Source organism: Pleurodeles waltl, chromosome 12, assembly GCF_031143425.1.
Source record: "Pleurodeles waltl isolate 20211129_DDA chromosome 12, aPleWal1.hap1.20221129, whole genome shotgun sequence".
In the NCBI taxonomy this organism is placed as follows: Eukaryota; Metazoa; Chordata; class Amphibia; order Caudata; family Salamandridae; genus Pleurodeles; species Pleurodeles waltl.
Window position 1 is genome coordinate 687,775,348 of NC_090451.1, and position 20,351 is coordinate 687,795,698.

Below are 20,351 nucleotides of genomic sequence, written 5' to 3' on the forward strand. Positions count from 1 at the left end.
GCATGGCGAAGGTGCGAGTTATAGTTAGCTTAGGCCGTAAGTTAGTTACTTGAAATCGCTCCAACTATAACTGGAGAATTTCTGTGGTTTTGTAATTATACCTCCAATTTACCAAAGGCTGGTGATTCTGAATATTTTGTGCGGGTGCATAACAGTAGGACTTACTGTGACAGCCTGACAAGCATCCAAGAACCTCATCACAACGTTGACCAAAAGCAAATGCAACAAACGAGTCTTGAAAATTGAAATATTTATTTGGCACTGTAAACAATTATAGGTGCGAGAAATTGTTGAAAAATAACATCAGACCATAATAAGGGCAAGCAACAAGGCAAATTAAAAAATACTGCAGAACACAAGCACTAAAGCGTAGCGGCACATTTTGAGAACTTTACGTGATGAACAATACAAACAGATGAGGGTAATTGAGAACTTGGTGAAGCAGTCAGTCCAATCATGTATTTTCAAATAATTCATTAGACCAATCCATCCAAATTACAATTGTTCGGTTGTTTCAATACAAAAATTCAATTCCAGTAGGTTTCATTAAAATCTAAATTGCTTTATGAAATACATTCAAAGGGCTCTTCACATAATCAACAATTGATTCATATACATTACAAACCCCCTTACCCTGCTCTCAATACAAGGGTATAAAAATGAACACTCATCTTAAACATGATTTAGCTCATCAAAAGTTTCCACCTGAATGGGCATTGGCATACTTTCCAAAATCAGAACATACAGATTTTATAAAGTATATAAACAAAAAGAGCAAAAACACGGAGGGGGCTGGAGAGAGAATACAGAAGTGTTGCAGAGGTACTAGAGAGCATTGGCCGATTTATGAGCGAAGAAAGACTGTATGCCCATGAAAGACTTGTCCACCTGGCCCAGTGTTGGATTGAAAGCCCTGAAAAAGACGATCTATGGCCCTAGGCCAGAGTGACAGTCCCCTGCCTCTCAAAGATCACACTACAGCATACCAGGCTGCCCAGCCAGTGCTAGATGGAACATGCTTTAGCAAAAAAACACTCTCCAACCATAATTAATTTGTAAACAAATGAGTACTGGTGCCCAAAGCCCTACTCAGAAGCCTGTGGCTGGTGCTGTTGAAAGTTGGTGCGCCCAATACTAAGGCTGTATATAGGCTACTTCACCTCATGAGCTATAATCTAGTCTCTGCCGAGTGGCTGCAGCAGTCTACCATTTTAAGCAACATCAGACAAAAAAAGAAAAAAAAAAAATACACTTTGCTTGCAGGGCACTTCCCGAGACAAGGTATGTCAACAAAGTGATGAACTAGTAACTTATGATGCAGGCTGTTAGGGTGGGGTGCACACTCTTCTAGGTGCCCTCATTTAAAAAAAATAAAAACAATTATATATATATATATATATATATATATACACACACACACACACATATATACATATACACACATACATACATACACACACCACCTTTTTGGTAGCAACCACTCGAGTCTGCAAGTTGAGCAAACAAATGCACCTGACCAAAGCCAGTCCTGGGTTGCTGGTGTTCCGCTTCAGGTACGAGCTGGGATTAGAGTGATTTGCATGTAACTGGGTCCAAATGGATTTGTGTGCAAAACAATGGATTAGGACGCTGCCCAAGTAATTACCAGTGGCTAAGTGTAATTCAAGCATTCCATCCATTACTTTTTTATATACTTTAGTGTGGGTATGATCAGACGTGGGTCACTGGCATGGGAACCAAGCTGTACCCAGTTGATGAGCCCCTAACTAGGGTTAAGCCAGTCCTGAGTTGCTTGTGTTCTGGTTTGGGGAGGTCCTGGCTTGGCAGTTTAAGCTGGACAGTTCTGATTGGAGCAGGGTCAATGCTGATTTGCATATAGCTAGGTCCAAACTGAGGTGACCGTGTCCAAAGTAACTATTAACTTGTATGCAACCCAGAGTAATCACCTGCAACTGAGATTACTTCAAGCACTCCATTCATCACTTTTTTGTATACTTTAACAAATGCACCTAGGTCACACAGGAAGTTGACCGACTTCCCCATATTCAATTCAGACTATGTTATACTTTAGACAGTTCTCCTCCATCCAGACCTCTAGTGCAGCAGGACCAAATGTCCAGGACCCAAATACAGAGTTGACTTGTCAAATTATCCATGATGGGAGTAGGAGCATAGCTTCTACTGGTGCACAGAAGCATTGAACCTTGATTATTACTGAATCTGCTTATTCGAATAGTAGCTAGGGTTCCCATTTCCTTCCTTGCACTAGGATCCATGAGAACTGGTTAGGCTACTTGATGGGCATGCATGTGTTAGTATACGCTATTCAGGGAGAAAAGGTGTGCCGAATAGTTCTCCAAAGCACAGACCAATTAATGCTAAAAAGAACCTGTAATCTTATTGGGGTTTTTATTGAGTGGAAGCTCAAATCGGTGTGCCATGAAGAGGCCAACAGGAAGATCAAAAGTGTGCTTTTATTAACATCCTCCCGTTGGTTCCCAGATCCTTTGTCACAATACTTTGGTCAAAAGTTCCTTGTGGCACCATGAACTATGCGATCCTATCCGACATGGTGCCCTTCCTGCCCAGTGGACTAGGGTATACAACCCATTGGAAGGCGCTCCACAGACCTTCTGTGATCGCCCGAGTACCAGAATTCCATAGTTCTAGAGTGATAGATTGGTAAACCACCCCCCCCTCACTCGACATGCAGGTGTCAACAAAAATGCAAATGCACAGGCCTTTTGCCTCTACACTCCAAGGCAGGATGTGGACTGGCTATTACAGTTCAAACTGATCAGTGTCAATGTTGTGTGGGTGCACAGTGTATGCTGCAGACCAGCAAAGCTGGTGAACTTTAAGGACATTGTGGCTGTGATCAGACATGCAGGGAACAAAGTCTATTAAAGTTTCCAGCTCTGGGGCAGAACCTTTCTGCACTCAAAAACATGTAGGGCCTTGCATACTGTGTGTATGGCTTTAGGCTCCTACCACAAAGTCACAGCCTGCCCAACAAAATGTGACCTGAAGTTCTAAGCGAAAATGTGTATCCTTCCTGGGCAGCGGAAGGAGCCCAACCAAAACCATCTGAGCTGTGTGGATGCACTGCCTATCCCAGACCATTTACTGTTCTCCCTTTTCACATTCACTGCTTTTGGGGAAGCCAGAGTCCCAGAGGCAACTATTTGAATTTCCAGGGTGAGAGTACTCGGATTCTCCCTACAATGTCCCCAGCTTACATCTCCCTAAACGCTAGTGCTTTCCTTCTCCTCAGGTGAATGAAAAACACCTAAGATCTTCTGAGAAAGTTGGGGATGAGTTGCAGTCCTCTTGTTGCTTTTATCCTGAAAGAGAGCAAGATCAACCTTACTGCACCCATCTGTCAGAAGAGGAGAAAACCCTGGGGAGAGAACCAGTCTGTCTTGGACACAACCAGAGTAATAGCCGACATGACTGCGATAAGCACTTGCTGGAAAAGAAACCACAAAAACAACATTTAGACGATAAAGTCTAAAGTGCAACCCGAAAGAAAAAAAAATAACCAGCCAAGATTCCCATGTAAGAGCTACTTGGTGAACCAGCTCCAGTTCTGTTATGTACACACCTGACATGCGCATACCAGGATTCAACATGATTTTTGTACCTCGTGTGAACATGGACTGGAGGATCTAAGATTATCTCCTGAACCTCAATCCAATTCCCTCTTCCAGGAGAAATATGGCTTTGGTAGAGTCCCATACCCCATTCTCCATAGAATAAGGTAGCCCTCCTGTGCCCAAACTTCTTGACTTGCTGCCAACAGGGTCAATATTGTCATTCTTTTCAGAACTGTGGTTCAATCTCTATATTCCAAATCATGCCAGAGATGGTGTTGACTATTAGCATGGTTCCCTACTTGAATTACAATCTAGCTCAGTCACTACCTATTGGCACAGAGACCAGTGCTACAGAGTGATGCTCGAGTGAGTTACTGGATCAAAATCCTTGATCTTGACTGGTACAAGGCATACTTAAAAATCTGCAGGGCTCTGTACATCAAACCATGGAAGAGACTACTCTGTGCCCAAATCTTTGTTCTACAATTACTTTTCTGCAATTATTAGTTCTCTGTTGTCTCTTTGCAACTATAAAGATTGCCTGTCTAGGGATTAGTTTGATGTTGGGTCTGTGTGTAGTTTGCAAATATCAAGTTGAAAAAGTTGCTCTGGGTTCTGATCAGCCTAGGAGCTATTTGGTTTTTAACTCAACAAGGCACTGCTGTACCAGTGCCCCCTTGAAGTCACAGTTACAAAGACCAATGTTACAAAAGGACCAATAATGACCAAGGAGAATTCTCCTCATCAGTGAGTGCCTTTCTGCTAGTTCGACACAACTGTAGTCATGTCCTCGGGGCACTGCAGAGAGAATGCAACAGAATGACTACCACTTACGAATGGTATTTGCATACAATTAACTAGGGTATCAGTGAGCAGAGTTACAGCATTATTAACACCTAGAAAGCAAAGCTAAACCACTTGGGATGCAAGGATCTACTGGTTTGCTTTTTTGATTATTTATTCTATCAATTAATAGATTAAAAGCGAAGACCTGTGGTTTGGACCAGAGGTCACCAACCTTTTCTGAAACAAGAGCTACTTATATTAAATGAATTTCATCCCAAGCTACTAATGTTAGTGATGTAGTAGTTACCACACCATCAAGACTGTCAGCAGTGAGCACATCAGCGCATAGGTAGGGTTGCCAGCAGTAAAGTAAAACAGCATTATCAATTAAGACTGTCTCTACATGGGTAATACATAACAGAAATAACTGGAATGCCCCTCACACCAAAGTAATGTGAGTAATAACTCTCAAACCCAAAGAATAGTTTTAAATACATTTTGAATGTTCAACCATTTGTCTCCAAACACCTTATAAGTAGTGAAAATGCACACATTTTAATTTCCAATATATGCTCTTTAATTTTGATATATATATAAAAATCCATCTGAAACTGCTTTTATAGTAGTAGCCTCGGCTGTACACCAGAGAACTACTCACAGGCTGCTGGAAACTACTAGTAGCTCACAAGCTACTCACTGGAGATGTCTGGTCTGGACATTGGAATTTCATTCGATTGGGTCATACTCCAATTTCCTAACCCCAAAAAACTGTCCCACGATTAGGTCCTGACGACTCTATACGAGTCAAGATCCAAAAAGGATATTTTGCCAAAGAACAAAAGAAACTCAAGTGAGAACTGCCTAGTAGCCAATGATTACCACCATGGAATGGGGAAAATACCCCACAATGCCTATAAAAAAATTCAGATGAACTACAAAGGTTGTATGCGGATGTTTGAATCTCAGCCCTTGGACATCAGCGCCCTCTGCAATATTTTATCATCCTTCTTTCACATCAAGTGGCTATGTATTTACTATGCCCGCCTCACTCAAATCCTTCCGGTCAGTCTGATCACACTTGTGCGTCACCAATCTTCCTCAAAGCACTTTGTTCATAATCTCGACCACATGCGCAGTAAGTACTATCCATTCCTGACAGCGTCACATCACTGTCACCAGCAGCCTGGGTGGTCCCTCTTCCATCCACCACCCCATGTGACCATTCCTCCAACCATCCCATGTTACCTGCCCTCCATCTGCCGCCTCCTATAACCAATCTTTCACCCACTACCCCTTGTAGCTACCCCATCTCCTACCCGTTACTACTCTCCTCTCGACAAAACCTATAACTGCAATCTTCCCACCACCCCCTTTAACCACTCATACCACCAACCTGTGTAACCACTCATCCTCCCACAATCCCAATTGACCACTACCTCACACCCTTTGTTAGACAATCCATATACTAACCCCACAAGCCCAAACCCCCTTCCAAGAAAGTTTTGGATTCCCCCTCATTTTCTTCCCACCAATCCTTGTGAATGATCTTAATTCACTCCCTTTTCCATCTCAGTTCCCATACAATACATCTGTATCTCGGATCTCCTTTCCATTCTATCCAATCCTCCCCTTGCTACCCAAATACAGCAAAGTCTCATCACTGGGAAAACCTTTCCTCCTGGCACAAGTGATAGGGACTTGCCCACATAACCCACCTTTGGAACGTAAAGAACAGTATTAGCAGGAGCCTACAGCGGCCACTGTCTAGAATGAACAAAATTGCGAGGCAATTGAAAAATATTTAAAAAGCATAGCACCTAACACACGGATGCCAAGTGGCCTTTGTGCATGTGTGATAACTTCAGCTAGTCCTGGCTTTCTAGCCAGGAAGTTGGATGTTAAGACATTTTGGTGCATATACGTGATAACACATGGAAGCTCCCCCAAGTGCGTAAAACAAAATGGCTCAAAGCGCCACACATTAGAAGGCGTTATTTGTCAGATAAGGAAAAGGCTTAAACACACAAACTAAAAAGGGGTAGAAAAGAAGGTTGAGTGTGATCCAAGAAACGGGAGGCCATGAATTCCAAACTCGTGGTGCGGAGAGTCTGTCTGGGAAGTCAGCCAATACAAGGAGGCACATAATGGAAACTAAGGGATATTAGAAGGCAAAAAGTGTATAATTGGACTGAAAAGGGAAATGCGAGACACTGCATATGGTAAAATGCGAGGGTAGAAAGGGAGAGTCAACATAAAATATTCATAACCGAATGGGACCATCCTTACAACTTCGCAATTCAGTTTGTATAGAGGACAGATCAAAAGCCTGGTAGAAACTGGCAGTCTGGGGGAAAGCAGAGTCCATGCACCTGAGATTAAGGGACAGGTAAGTTATGATTATTGAAGTTGGAACAATATCAAGGTGAGTCATAAGAAGAGTTGCACTTCTAAGAAAGGTGCAAGTAGACCTTCCGTTTAACATTCAGCTCTGTATGTTATGCAACCTCATCTTCTGAACCTTTGGAGCATCGGAGTAGGAAGCCCTAGTTCAGCAGAATGCCTTTCTAGGTTTTCACTCCGATAGTGGATGTGCATGTTTCCTTTGATCTTCAGGACACTTAACAGTAATTCTTGTGGAGTCCATTACAGGGAGTAGCCTTTGTAGAGCAGTTCAGTCCCTACATGCACAGAGGGAGCAGGCTGCCTAAATGCACACAAAGCAGTCTTTGGAGAGCAACTGATGACAGCAGATTGTAAATGAGCAGACAGTCTTCGTAGAGCAGCTGGGAGCCTGCAGACACCAATGGGTATCTATGTGGGACACCTTGACGCTTTCAGACTTAGGAAGCAGTCTTTGTAGAGAAGAGGTGCCTACAGAAGCACAGAGCAGCAGCATACTCTAAACAGGGTGCCTGTGGTTAAATGAAGTAGTATATGCAGAGCAGTTGGTACCCCACAAAGACAGGAAGCAGTCTACATATAGCAGATGATGCAGGCACCTGCATGAACTAGTGTTTAAAGCGCAGGAGGGTGCCGCAGGACATGGGAAGCAGTCTTTGTGGAGCATCATGGTGCCTGCAAACAGTTGCACTCCTACTTGATCTGGATGCCTGCAACACACAAAGCATTTTTTTTGTGGAGTATTGGAGTGCCCCACAGACGCAAGAAGTCATCTTTTTACTGCAGCAGGATGCATGCAGAGAAGCAAGCAGTTTATGCAAGCATCTGGATGCCTGCAGATGGAGGAAGCAGTATTTCAGAAGAACAGGTTGCAAGTAGGCACAGGAAATTTATGCAGAGCACCCGGGTGCTTGCAGCAAAAGAAGCAATCTGTAGTGCAGCGGAGAGACTTGGCACATGAAGAAATTTTTGTAGAACACCACGCTGCCTGAAGACAGAGGATTAAGTCTATGAAGAGCTGCTAGATGTGCAAATACAGATGACAAGGCATATCACAGTTGCTTTTTGGTGTTCAAGGCTCACTCGTCCAAACATTATTCTGGCAAGATCAATGCAGGTAGCCTCTTCCAATCTGCAAGAGAAACGAGAGCACACGATTTAGAACAAAAGTGAATTGTGAAAACGCAAACTCAAAGAATTCACACAGATGTTCAGTATAAGCAGATTGTACTACCCAGGCTCCTCCCATCTATTTTGCTGTGTGAAGAAAGAAATCCAAGATCCACAAATGGTGTTCAGTGCAGAATTCTCCTTCCTAAAGGAGCCTGCACCCTCCATATTGACTTTTGCTGGTCTGATCAGAATAAGAAACCCCAAAGCTATGTCAGGAATAAGTTGCACGATGCAATCAATATGCATTAGTATTAACATCGCGCTGAGCTGTTGAAGGTTTGATTAAATTAAGCACAAGCATGACCAGAACAAGGTTTGAGTTACTGTACAGAATTCGGTACTTTAGAGTTTGCATCAAGGGAAGGGGTTTGCAGTAAGCATGACCCACGGTCTATAGCACATCATTAGGAATGTGTCATTTAACCACAACAGACATTCAAGTGGCCCATGCAATTACAATGACATCCTTGGGCGAAAAGACCAGGGTAAATCTCTAGAAATGCATCATATCTAGGAATGGATAACAGATCAGTTCCTTGGATTAGGGCCCCCATAGGTTAAACACCCTTAGTTCTCCAAGTCCCTCTGGTCAGGAAAAAGGTTTGGGAGTTAGGTCTTTAGAGGGATGTAGAAGTAAAGTGGCATCTTCAGAAGGAAGGGGATGCCTGCCATCATTACAAACCTAGACATAGGGGACCAATACCTTATGTTGTGAGCTTATCTCCTGCAGGAAGTGCACAATTAGATATTAATCTTTTTCGCATGGTTCCCTTCGTTTTTCTTTCTTTCAAGTACTGAACATACATGTATAACCAATGCCTTGTTTCAAAGGAATCACCACTTAAGCTACAGCGTATACATATTCATACCTTTTCAAATCTAAATATCAAAACCCTCAATGTACCTTGACACCCCCCCACAAATCACAGATAAATCTCAGGCTGCACATGCCATCACCATCAGAGTTTTGAGAGACTACATTGTAAAGGATTTCTTATGCATCCCCCGTGCTTTGAATATGTTCTTCAAGTTAGCACAAGGATTAACTCCTTGAGTCCTCTCCAAAAGTGAAGGGCCAATGCCCGCACCCAAACGATGGCCACCAAGTGCTTTATTTGACATTGTGCCCCCGGTGGAGGGGTCACTAGCCATGTGCACCTGCTTTGTGCACCCCGGGGTACAATGGTGTTACCGATGCGGGCGATCAAGCGTCTGTTCATTCTGTAACACTGATCACCCACCCAGGAGCACATGCAGCACCTGCACCATCAGAGCGTTCCCTCCTTTGCATGGGAGTGAGGCCTCATTTAAATGAAGGAATCAGTTTGCCTCTGCACCCACGCTACATTACCGACATGGGCAAGGAGCAAACAAGCCTTTATGAGGCGCAATCGAAGTGTGCAACGAAGTAGCCTCCTACAGGGAGCCCTCCGCGGGGTGTGGGAATTAAAAGGGTTCCAATGAACCCCCTCCCCAAAGCCCCCTGCAGACTGGTGCAGTCACTCTAGGGCTCTAAATGCTGTTCCATGATTCACAGTGCAGGTGGCATCTCGACTGCACTCTGAAGGGGGTGTGCTAGGCAACCGTCACATTCCTTACCTGGTAGGCTCAACATCTATCCTCTCACGGTCCTCGCGACGCCACGTTCACCAACACCTGGAAAAGGAAAGAGACACAATATTAGAGGAAAAGCTGCAGGCAGATGAAAACAACAAAACACTAAAGCCTCTTCGCGCTACAAATGGAGAGGGTGGGGCTGCCCTACGGAAGAGCAGAGTCGTCAATCTGCACAGAACAGGCTTCCCAGTTATGTATTAACGATTTTTATAATCAAGAAATCCCCCATATCCCAGATGTCTCGCGTAAAAGGCAGCTCTTCAGAGGATTTTAGTCTGGTAGGGCTACAAGTGTATCCCGATAGACACCTAGGGCATGGCTAAGCTGTAAAAAGTGATAAAATTGACCTATGAAGGTGAAAGTCTGCCACCAGGCCCTGGAAGGACAGGATGGTGGTGCACAGGTAGTGCTAGCACCACCATGAGAGGGTGTACCCTCATTTGCATTGGGGGCGTGGCCTCATGCAAATGAGGCAATCCCATTCGCTCTGTGCCGTCACCCGTAATATAGGATGGACGCAGAGGCGAACATGTCTTTAGGAGGCGCCAATCCTCCCAGTTTAGAAAGTGCTGCAGGTCCCACTTGGTAAAGAGAGCTAATGCCACAGTTTAGGTCAAATGTGCCTGCCTCAGTGAAGTTGCTGCTGTTAACTTACCATGTCAATACATATGTTTCAGTTCTGCATGCCAACAGAGGACAAGGCGATAGGCAACAGGTGGGAAGGCATTGGCGGGGGCTGTGGTTTACCATACAATTTAAGAACGCCATGTAGACTGAGGAACTCGATTTCCAGTCGATTAGCAGAGTCGTCAACAGGCACTAGGTGGGGAGAATAGCATAGCTTAACCCATCCCATCCCAGTCCTGCCTCATATGGGGTCATCCGATACATGAAGCATGGAAGTGAAACCATCATGGACAACCCTTCTGTGTGCCACAATAAGTAGCAGTGGTGCCAAGTCTGAAAATCCCATTTCATCTTACGAAGCAGTTTTGTCACATTTAGTTCCCAACAACACTGCTGAAGAAAGGCTACAGTTATGCCCAAATATTGGACATGGTCCTCTGTCAGAGCTAACCAAATGCTCTCTTCTTCTTTCACCAACACTAACAGATTTCTCCCAGCTCACCCTGAGCCCAGGTGCATCACCATAGAGCCATAAGATTTCAACCAGGTGGGGGACCATGGTCTCAAGACTCTAGACATAGAGAAGAACACCATCTGCATATAGGAAGACCCTCTGCTCCAGTCCACTCTGCCATTGAAGGCCCCTGCACCTTAACCTCCACGCTGATCAACTTTGCAAAGGGTTCAATCACTAGAGCAAAGTGCAGAGGGACCGCTAGTAAGAAAGGCTAATGAACAGAGTGAAACGAACACTCTACATCAATCAGTAAGGGCGCTGTCCTGAACGTTTGTCCCTCCATGCGAGTGCCAGGTGGAGGGAGCAAAGTGTCTAGTGCTTCTGCCCAGCTTACAGCCAGTCTGGTGTTGGTGGATCAGGGACCAGAGCACTTTTGCTAGTCGCATCACTTTTTGAAGAGTATTTTCAATTCTATGTACGTGAGCTTTATGGGCAATATGAGACATACTCCTCAGAGGGTGTGCTGTGTTTAAGGAGGACTGTTATGGTAGCCCCTCACCCCTGTACCACAACATCTTCGAATAAGGCCGGTGAATGTGGAGTAAGGAGGAATACTTATAATACGTTTTTTTTAAACTGCAGGAGGAAGCCATTGAGGCCTGATGTCTTGCCCAAGGGCAATGAGGCGATAACCTGTTGCACCTCAAATATTGTAATAGGAAGGTCCAGGTCAGTCCTCTCGTCCAGGGAGTCTCTTCACTGGGACATTATCACGATTGGGTGGTTTCTTTCAGCAGGGGTAGGCACACAGTAAGTGTATTTGACTCCACAGTGGGAAGCAAGTGCAGCTACTATGGGCAGCGCTACTCACCGCTGGAAGTGCAGGGCTCAGTTACAATTCCACAGACCCTGTGCGGGCTTGTGAGCTATTTGAGCAGTTTCCCAGCCTTATCTCCCATTTCATACTCTCCCCTGGCGGTGAAACAAACCCAAGCAGGCAGAGCCTAGGAGCATTTTTTGGAAAGTTGAATAGGCATGCCCGAGGCCTGCTCTCCCCTCCCCCAGTGCCTGCCCCCATCACCGCCACTGAAGGCAGAGACAGGTTGCCTCAATATATTCCATGTGTTTCCCCAGGTGTCAACAGGCTGCGTCTTGCCTGCCACTTGGGCAACCTCCTAGATGTGGTGAAAAACTGTTCTGCCACCCCGGTCATGCCCTCCTGAGGAGATGAGGTGTGGATTACCCTGCCTCATCCAAGGGGAGGCTGCTGGATTTGATAATGACGGATTTAACGGAACGGTGTGGCCAAAGCTTGAAGATGGTGGACACTTGCTCATGAGCCATCATTATTTTTGATCACAGGAGCAATTAGGCTGGACCTCTAGAACTTTGGTCCTATAAAAAAAAAAAAAAAAAGGAGACCCTCAGACCCCTACCTTCTGATCATTTCTGGGCTTGTCAATGTCTCAGGAGGAAGATTACTCTGCTGCAAGAAGGACCACCCAGATGCTCAGCACCTTGAATGCAGGCCCACCAGTGACTTCACAGGTTTGGTGGCTGGCCTCCTGCCTTGAGCTACAGAGACAACAACCTCTAACAACCTTAAACCCTGCACCTGGACTCTGCCTGCTGTGAGTCCTAAAAACCCAAGTGGTGCTTCTCCAGTCCTCAACCCTTGGAAGTCGTGCTCTGCCAGTCCAGTTGTGACCCACCTCATTACAGAGGCAGCCCTCACAGCTCCTCACCGGAACAAACTCGGCCAGACCCAACACGATGCGGACCTCACATCACAGCTGTCAGTTCATCAGATCCAACGCAGCGCCATCCAGTGTGGACCTCACATCACAGCTCCTCCCTGGAACCAATGCAATGTGACTCAATCCAATGCAGGACACCGCATCGCTCATTGGAAATGGCACTGCATGATGCATCATGACACTGGACCTTGTGTTGCTTCTCGAAACGGCCACAACACCCTGCATCAAAGACAAAGTACAATTCTCATCAGGCCTACCCTGATCGGTACATCCCCCTGCACTCCATCTCTGGTGGTCCGAACTTGCAACTTTTTTTACCAAGTCCATCGTAACCAGATAAATGCACAAAGCACCAACTGTGGTTAAGTACAATTTGTACCTAAACCTTTAAAATTGCACTACAAATTTGACTTTTGTTGTGTTGGTTTCAAATCATTAAACAACTATTTTTCTAAATTGGTGGGGGATTTATTTTTATTGTGTTTTCACTTTATTACTGTTCAAGTGCTGCATAAATTCTTTACACATTGCCTCCTAGTTAAGCCCAACCGCTTTTGTGCTAAGCTACCAGAGGGTAAAGCACAGGTTAATTTAGTGATTTCTAGTGGTTCACCCAGACTAGGATTGTGGTTGTTGCTCGAGTAGTGTTTTACCCTCTTCAACCAACAACCCAACATAAGGTGGCCATCCACATTCACCAAACTGATGAAAAGCTGTGCTTTTGCATTACATGAATGCATTGCTGAAGTGGATTGAAAGACTTTGTTTTAGATAATAGTGCATTCTGCAGTTTAAGAGTTTTAACAGATTTTGTTAACCCTTTTATGCTACTCAACTAACCCACCTCAGAAGTACAGATATCGGAGCCTGCCCTAAGGTCCGCACCCATAACATCCAGAACACTGCAATTGTAAGCTGTTAACATTCATCTCACTAAGACATACCAACTTGGTTTCATCCAGAGGCGTTTGGGTTCATGTTCTTCAGAAAAAAGCTGTGCCTTTAACTTCAGGGACCAGTTCAAGGAAGACTATCTTGATAGAAGATCAACGGCAAACTCCTCCATTCAAAGAGCAGGGCCAAATATTGTGCAGGTAATGAGTTTCTTCTTGAGTTTCAAAGGGCATGAAGTAGTTGTATTGTTTGTCCCAAGTCTTCGTTCAAGAACTCATCATCTGCTTTAGAACTGCTCAATGACGGCAGCTGTTTCAATCTAGAATTCCTTCAGCATGGGAGAGCAGCGCAGAGGTTCTCAAGCGGGCTGGACCAGTCAGTGAAAGCGGAGAAGCACCAGCATTATATGGAAAGGCTACTTTAAAGAAAAGTGATTTTATTTAGAAATAATGTGTTATAAATAATACTAAAAGTCCACCAATAAACTTCAGTTGAAAAGGAGACATGGTTATGCATATTCAACTCTGTCCTTTACTTTGGTGCTAGTCCTGAAAAGCCTTGTCACTAACAGCAAAACATAAACCAAGCAAGTATTTCTGCTGTGAAGGATTCAAGACTTTACTTTAACCTGCCCTCCCTACTGAAAGGGTGCTGCACAAAATCATTCATCCTCTTACAAGCCGATGGGCACATTTAGTTTTACATGTATACATCCCATACAATATCATGGTCCACCAGAACAAAGAATCTCCAAGCTTTATAGCATTGCTCTGCTTAATGGACACTGGCTAGAAGACACCTGCAGTTATTAAACTATACAAAATTTAGATTAGGACAATAAACATTCACAAAACAGTGACTATTCTAATGCAGGGACCTTGGCCCTTAGTAAAATTAATATAGCAAACTGAACCTTGTGTACTGAGGTGGACACTCCCTTCTAAGCGAAAGTGCTCCTCAAGCCCACACAAGAGCTATGACTGTACTCTTCAGAACCTTAGATTTGGAAAGACAAGAGCAAACATGCAAGGCAATCCTGTTTCTTTAAGAAGTTATAGAAATGTAATTGACGTACCAACCTGAATTTGTCCATAAGCAGAGTTACTGGTGCACATCATAAGCATCCTTAGAGGACATGGCAGGTCGATTGGATATTACAAGAATTTCCTTCATCAGGCTGCAAACATCTTCAGTGGTCAGGATGTGTTGGGTGATATAATCTTGATAGGTTAGCAATGCCAGGGAGGAATATGAATTTGCCCCACATTCACACGATCATACTCTTTTGGTGGTAGGAGTAATTCCCCGTGCATTACATAAATGATTATCAGACGTTCTGCCTCGTTCCGACACTGTAAGCAAATACACAAAGCAGTTTTGACTACTTGTGGTGCTCAGTCAATATATAGAATTGCAGGTTACAAGGTTTATCTAGACACTGTTTTGCAGCAATGGTCACCGTGAGCTTCCTGTTGACAGGGTTGCCTCAAAGTGTCAGTCATGAGAGAATGTTCAACACCAAAGGGTTAATTTGACATGAGACTTCAGCCCACTGTAAGCAGTGAACCAATTACGTGCAAGTACAATATTTTGACATTTTAATTGCCACGTATTCGATTAGCTACTAGACTAATTTATTTAACACTATGACATACACCAAGAGCACTGCAAGCATGTAAAGACATCACAAACCAACAGCTAAGGAAAGGATCATAGCTGGCACATGCATTACATAGTATTTGCACTTAAATATTACTTTGTATATCGGAAGAAGGTCTTTTTAGACAAGTAGCAGAATACTGCATGGGCATTTCTGTGGGTGGAAGACTACGTAACGTAAACCCACTGCAATTGTATCTGTAGGCAGGTCTATGACAATCCTGAAACAAGTACATCCCCCAGGCATCTGCCCTCAGGAATTCCAAACACCAAAGGAAAACAATTCAAATTCCATAATAAACCATTCTAAATCCCAGACCGATGAAAGCATGTTAACAAGTGCCAAACACAGCTCCCCGCTTTACAAAATACATCAAAGCAAAATAACAGAATAGAAAAATGAATACAAAATAAAGAGTAACGAGAACAGCAGCATAATATTTTTCCCACATACTTGAAATAGAATGTACTTAAAACAAAATTGTTGCATAACTTTGTTGCAAGAAAAATATTTAAAATACAGCATACCTAAATCATGCATTATAGCAACGCAAAAACAAGTGCTTAACACGGTTACAAAACCTACAAGGTAGTATTTTTGTCTTGATTGAGGACCACAGTAGTGCTCTTAATGTGTTTTGATGCTGTGCTTCTATTGGAAGGGAAAAAATAGTAAAAGATAAGGCATGTAAGCATTAAATAGGTTATGGATGGATAGAAAGCCAGCGAGTGAAGTAGAGCCTACCTGGGAAGCTTTTAGGTGAGGCATTTACAGCAGCACAAGACAGAAAGGAGTGATGGAGATGGCAAAGGAGCAGATGAATGAGAGGGCAGGCTTGAGGCTAATGTCAAGCGGCCCAATCTCAGCAGCTCACCTGAGATGGAGACCACTGTGTCAAGTAAAGCAGTGAGTGCTAAGAAATGCTACGCTAGAAGACCCTGGGGAAACAAACTTGGCATGTATTCAGCAACATCACTAGAAAGTTTGGAGAGAGATAGTTGGTGACCAGTGATACATAGCATGGTCATCTGCCACACTCAGGAACAGTACTGTTTGTTTCCCTAACAAAAACCTGGTGACAGAACTCAACACTACCGACCAAACACCTTGCTCCTGTTCCTGGCCAAAGCATTAGAAAAAGCCATCAACCAACAAGACAAGACTAATTTCCAAAACCATAGGACAGACGTCACCAACTGGATAAAGGACAACTGTCTGAAGCTAAAAACGGACAAGATAGGTACTGAGCTTAAGAAACAAGCTTCCCATGGGACACATCCTGGTGGCCCTTAGAACTGACCTACTCCTACCACCACTGACCATGTCTGGAACAAAGGCATTCATCTGGACAACTACCATACAATGACTACTCAAAATCCACTCCATCTCCTCCTCCTGCTGCTTCTTCACCCCTTGCATGCTTTGTAAGATTTTCAAATGGCTAACCCCAAAAGCTCCAGATGCACCATCACCCAGGCCCTCATCTATATCCTACTGGACTGTAGCAACACTATGCAGGGATCGCAGCTCACCTCCATCTACAGACCATACATAATGCAGCAGTCAGGCCTGCCTTGATTTCCCTGGACAAACCCCCATGCCCCCCCATCTCAAGGTACTCCACCTGTACATTAGATGCCAGTTCACGCTCCTGACCCATGCATACAATGTCCTACACAACTGCAGAACCATCTACTTGAACCACCACCTGAAGTTTCATTAACCCACCAGACGGCTCTCTATACTCCCCTTTCTCTAACCCTCCCCCCCCCTCCCCCCCACCAATCCAATGTAGAGGAGGCAGAGATTGCTGCTCCTCCTACCTAGCAGCGAAGACAAGGAATGAGCAAACCTTTAATCTTCAGACCTTCCCATCCCTTCTGGAGTTCCAAAAGTCCACCAGGACCTTGCTTTTTAGCTAATCAACTGAGACCTGCCAAAGCCTGGATACCATCATGTGTGGCAAGAAGCACTGTACAAACCTACCGATTGTGGAGACTACACAGGATCGGACCAGATTATATCAAGGTCATTCTATGCTACCCCGTATGCAACTGAGCAGACAAGAATGGCTGACTCGGGTGATCCTAGGCCCTCCGAAGAGATAAGCAGGCCACATGACCATACCCTCTAGAACCTATAGTTTACTAAATTATTTCCTATTCATATTTTATTTGGACACTAATTTCTTAAACAAGTTGAAAAACCTTACTGATGTTTGGGAACCTGCATCTGCTCACAAAAAGAATATAAAGGAGAAAAAAACATTTATACAAATGAATGCATTAGTATGAAAAAATGTTTGAACGACTCACCTCAGAATAATGTTTCAATTCATGGTATTTCTTTATGGCCCGCTTCACATCACACGATAAGGATGTAGTCTTGACTTTCTTGAAGAACACTAGTGTTTTCTCCACTTCACTCAAGTTTCAGAATGGTTTGGTCTCTTCAATGCTGGTGCGATTATGTCAAGTCTTATATCACTCTTCTTGGAATCTAGAGCACAAATCTTGCAATTGGTGTGGAAAAAGCACTGCTGTCCTCCGTGAGAGCCGGCCAAACCAACATCGATTCAGCCACAAGTTATAGCAGAGTCATCTCCTACTTCACTCACATTCCAGCAATACCTCAAACTTAGAATGATCACCAACCATCTTGGACAGGTCTGCTCAAGTGTTGCTGCAGTGATTTATCGCTTTGGCCTTCGCCTCTACTTACTGACCTTTGCTGCTGAAGAGAAGACTGGAGAGGCCATTAGTTATAAGCAACTTAAGAAAATTCACAAAACCTAAATTGATCAAATGAGGATAAAAGCCATTGTTTCTGCTCCCCAATATCAAGATAACAGCTGATGAAAGGACAAAACCCATGAATGCAAGACTCCACACAAGTTCACTTCACTGCTACATGGTCCCTCATAGCAACCCTCCCAAACCATAGAAAAGGGGGTTGTTTCACCATTTTTTTTTTTTTTTTTTTTAACCCTAACATTTCTATTGTCATTTTCTCCTCTAACCATTTGTAAATTGTATTACAAGAGCGTGGCGTATTATGCAGTTTCTTATTTATTGGTAGCTTTTCAACAGACTACATGTACCATAATGCATTTCTCTTTCAAACCAGGAAATAGCAAAATACAACAAATAACTTGCAAGATATAAGTGCCATGAACTGCTGGCCCCACCTTTTTCTTGCTGCTTGAAAGTGAAGCTCTTGAGCCGTCTATTTTCTGCAGAGTGGATTCAGGGAGGACATGATGTGGAACAGCAGAAGACCTGGCCCTTAGACCTCACTCATTTCAGTTGCCATTATTAGGTTGCCAGAGACTTGTGTCTGCTTGCACCCTCACACATTACATCACTCATGACACGTTCAATGACTGCACATCAATGAGCACAGTATCACTGGTGAGTGAATGGGGTTGACAAGGGATACTGACCAAATCAGACAACAGCACTTAAGATGGGGGGGGGCTGGGACCCCGAGCAACACACTGCTCTGGGTTCCAAGCCCCTCCTACCCCACAAAACAGAGGTTAAATATAGTGACCGGTGATGCACCAGCTTTGTTTACTCCCCAGTAGGGGAGTAAGTAATTTGACAGTCACAGCGCAGGTCATGCTGGTTTCATTTTACCCCCAAGTAGGGGTTTAAATAATGTGCAAGATGGCGGCCACGCAATGTGGCTGCTTTACATACCTTGGGCAGCGGGTAATGTGTGTTAAATTAAGGCATCCATGCGGGAGACCCCTTGCTTTGTCCCTGGTGTGGGGGTGGCCAGTGTGAAGTAGATGTGCCCAAAGCAGTACAAGGCTCTGCCTCAGTTAACTCCCTCCTATGCAAGGTTGTCCCATAGCCCCGTCCCTAGCACGGGATTGAGAGCATGTTGGGGGTGAGGACAAAACCTGGAATGGATCCCAGGATCTGGCAGCCATTCCATTGTACATATATACACAATTAGCTATAATGTTTCAAATTATGTGCTATATACTTTATCATGACTAATTATGTGGCATTCTAAGGCCTATAAGAGATACTGTAATGCGAGTAATATAGTGCAGTGAAGGCTCTGGAGCCTTATAAATAATGCCATATTGAGAGATTCCTATATCTTATGTTGTACAGCAGCGCCACCCTGTGGACTTCGTGCTTAAGAGGCTATGTTCAAAGTCCTTTCAGAACCTTGTAGTGGCATAGATGAGTGAGGGTTGATAGGGTACTTAACAGATCCCATATTAATTTTAATAAGCATTATCTCTCAAGATGTTCTCAATTGTGTATGTAAAAATGTATTTTGAAATTCGACATATGTATTAGTATATACCTCTAAAAGTATGTGCACCCTGCTATTGAATAAAGATTAGTGGATAGGAGGGGTGACGTTTCAACACTTGGGACCTCATTAGGACATTGGTGGAAAATCCCTATTACCGCCACGCTGACGGCCGCCAACTGATCGCCGTGCTGGCGAATATCCATTCACCATAGGACACACACATATCCCAATCCGACACAATACAGCCACGTACACAAATCCGCCAGACCAAAGGTCTGTGATAAAGTGGCGGTCCCAAAACTCACCATTACAGCAACAGAACAACACCCATCACATTATGACCCGCAAATCACCACAGCAGACATTCAATAGCGGTAAACCATTGGCGGTACACACCCACATACCAAACACCACTACATTGGACAATACCAAATACACATATCCGACACATACTCATCACACCCACACCACTATAAAATACACACCCATATTACCCACAACCCCTTACAAACACCAGTTGCCACTAGGAGACTGAGAAGAGCACAGAGACAACTAGACACACACCACTGACACCCATCACGCACTCCACATCACACACCCCACCACATTACCCTACACACCCTCACCAACAAACATCACAATACCCATGGCACCACAAAGGCACCCCCGTTTCACTGAGGAGGAATTAAGGGCCACAGTGGAGGAAATTTTCAGTTTAGAGCCACAGCTCTTTGAAGCACAGGTACAGCAAATATCTATAGCAAGGAAGATTGAGCTATGGCGGATAATCGTGGACAGGATCAACGCTGTGGGACAGCACCCAAGAACAAGGGACGACATCAGGAAGAGGTGGAACGACCTATAGGGGAAAGGTACGTTCCATAGCAGTAATACAACAGCTCGCCATACAGAGAACTAGCAGTGGACCCCTACCTCCTCCCCCACAGCTCACAGCTTTGGAGGAGCAGGTACTGCCAATACTGCATCCTGAGAGACTCGCCGGAGGACTGAACACTGGTATCACCCCCCCCCAAGACCTGCATGCCATCACACTCTCACCACCATCACTCCACCACGTCCCACGCACTCCAACACATTTCACTAAT

At 44.3% G+C, this 20,351-nt stretch overlaps 1 protein-coding gene and 1 long non-coding RNA gene across 2 annotated transcripts in view; both read right to left on the reverse strand.

The window, feature by feature from the left end:
- LOC138267267 (macrophage mannose receptor 1-like) overlaps positions 1-20,351 on the reverse strand; it is a 186,603-nt gene that overhangs the window by 35,287 nt on the left and 130,965 nt on the right. The gene's annotated exons all lie outside the window — the stretch shown is intronic.
- LOC138268753 (uncharacterized) lies at positions 264-20,332 on the reverse strand. The gene is made up of 6 exons (XR_011200060.1): positions 17,283-20,332; positions 14,387-14,659; positions 13,358-13,722; positions 12,402-12,632; positions 9,555-9,611; positions 264-7,914 (listed from the first exon to the last, which is right to left on the reverse strand). It is a non-coding gene; the product is annotated as an uncharacterized lncRNA (long non-coding RNA).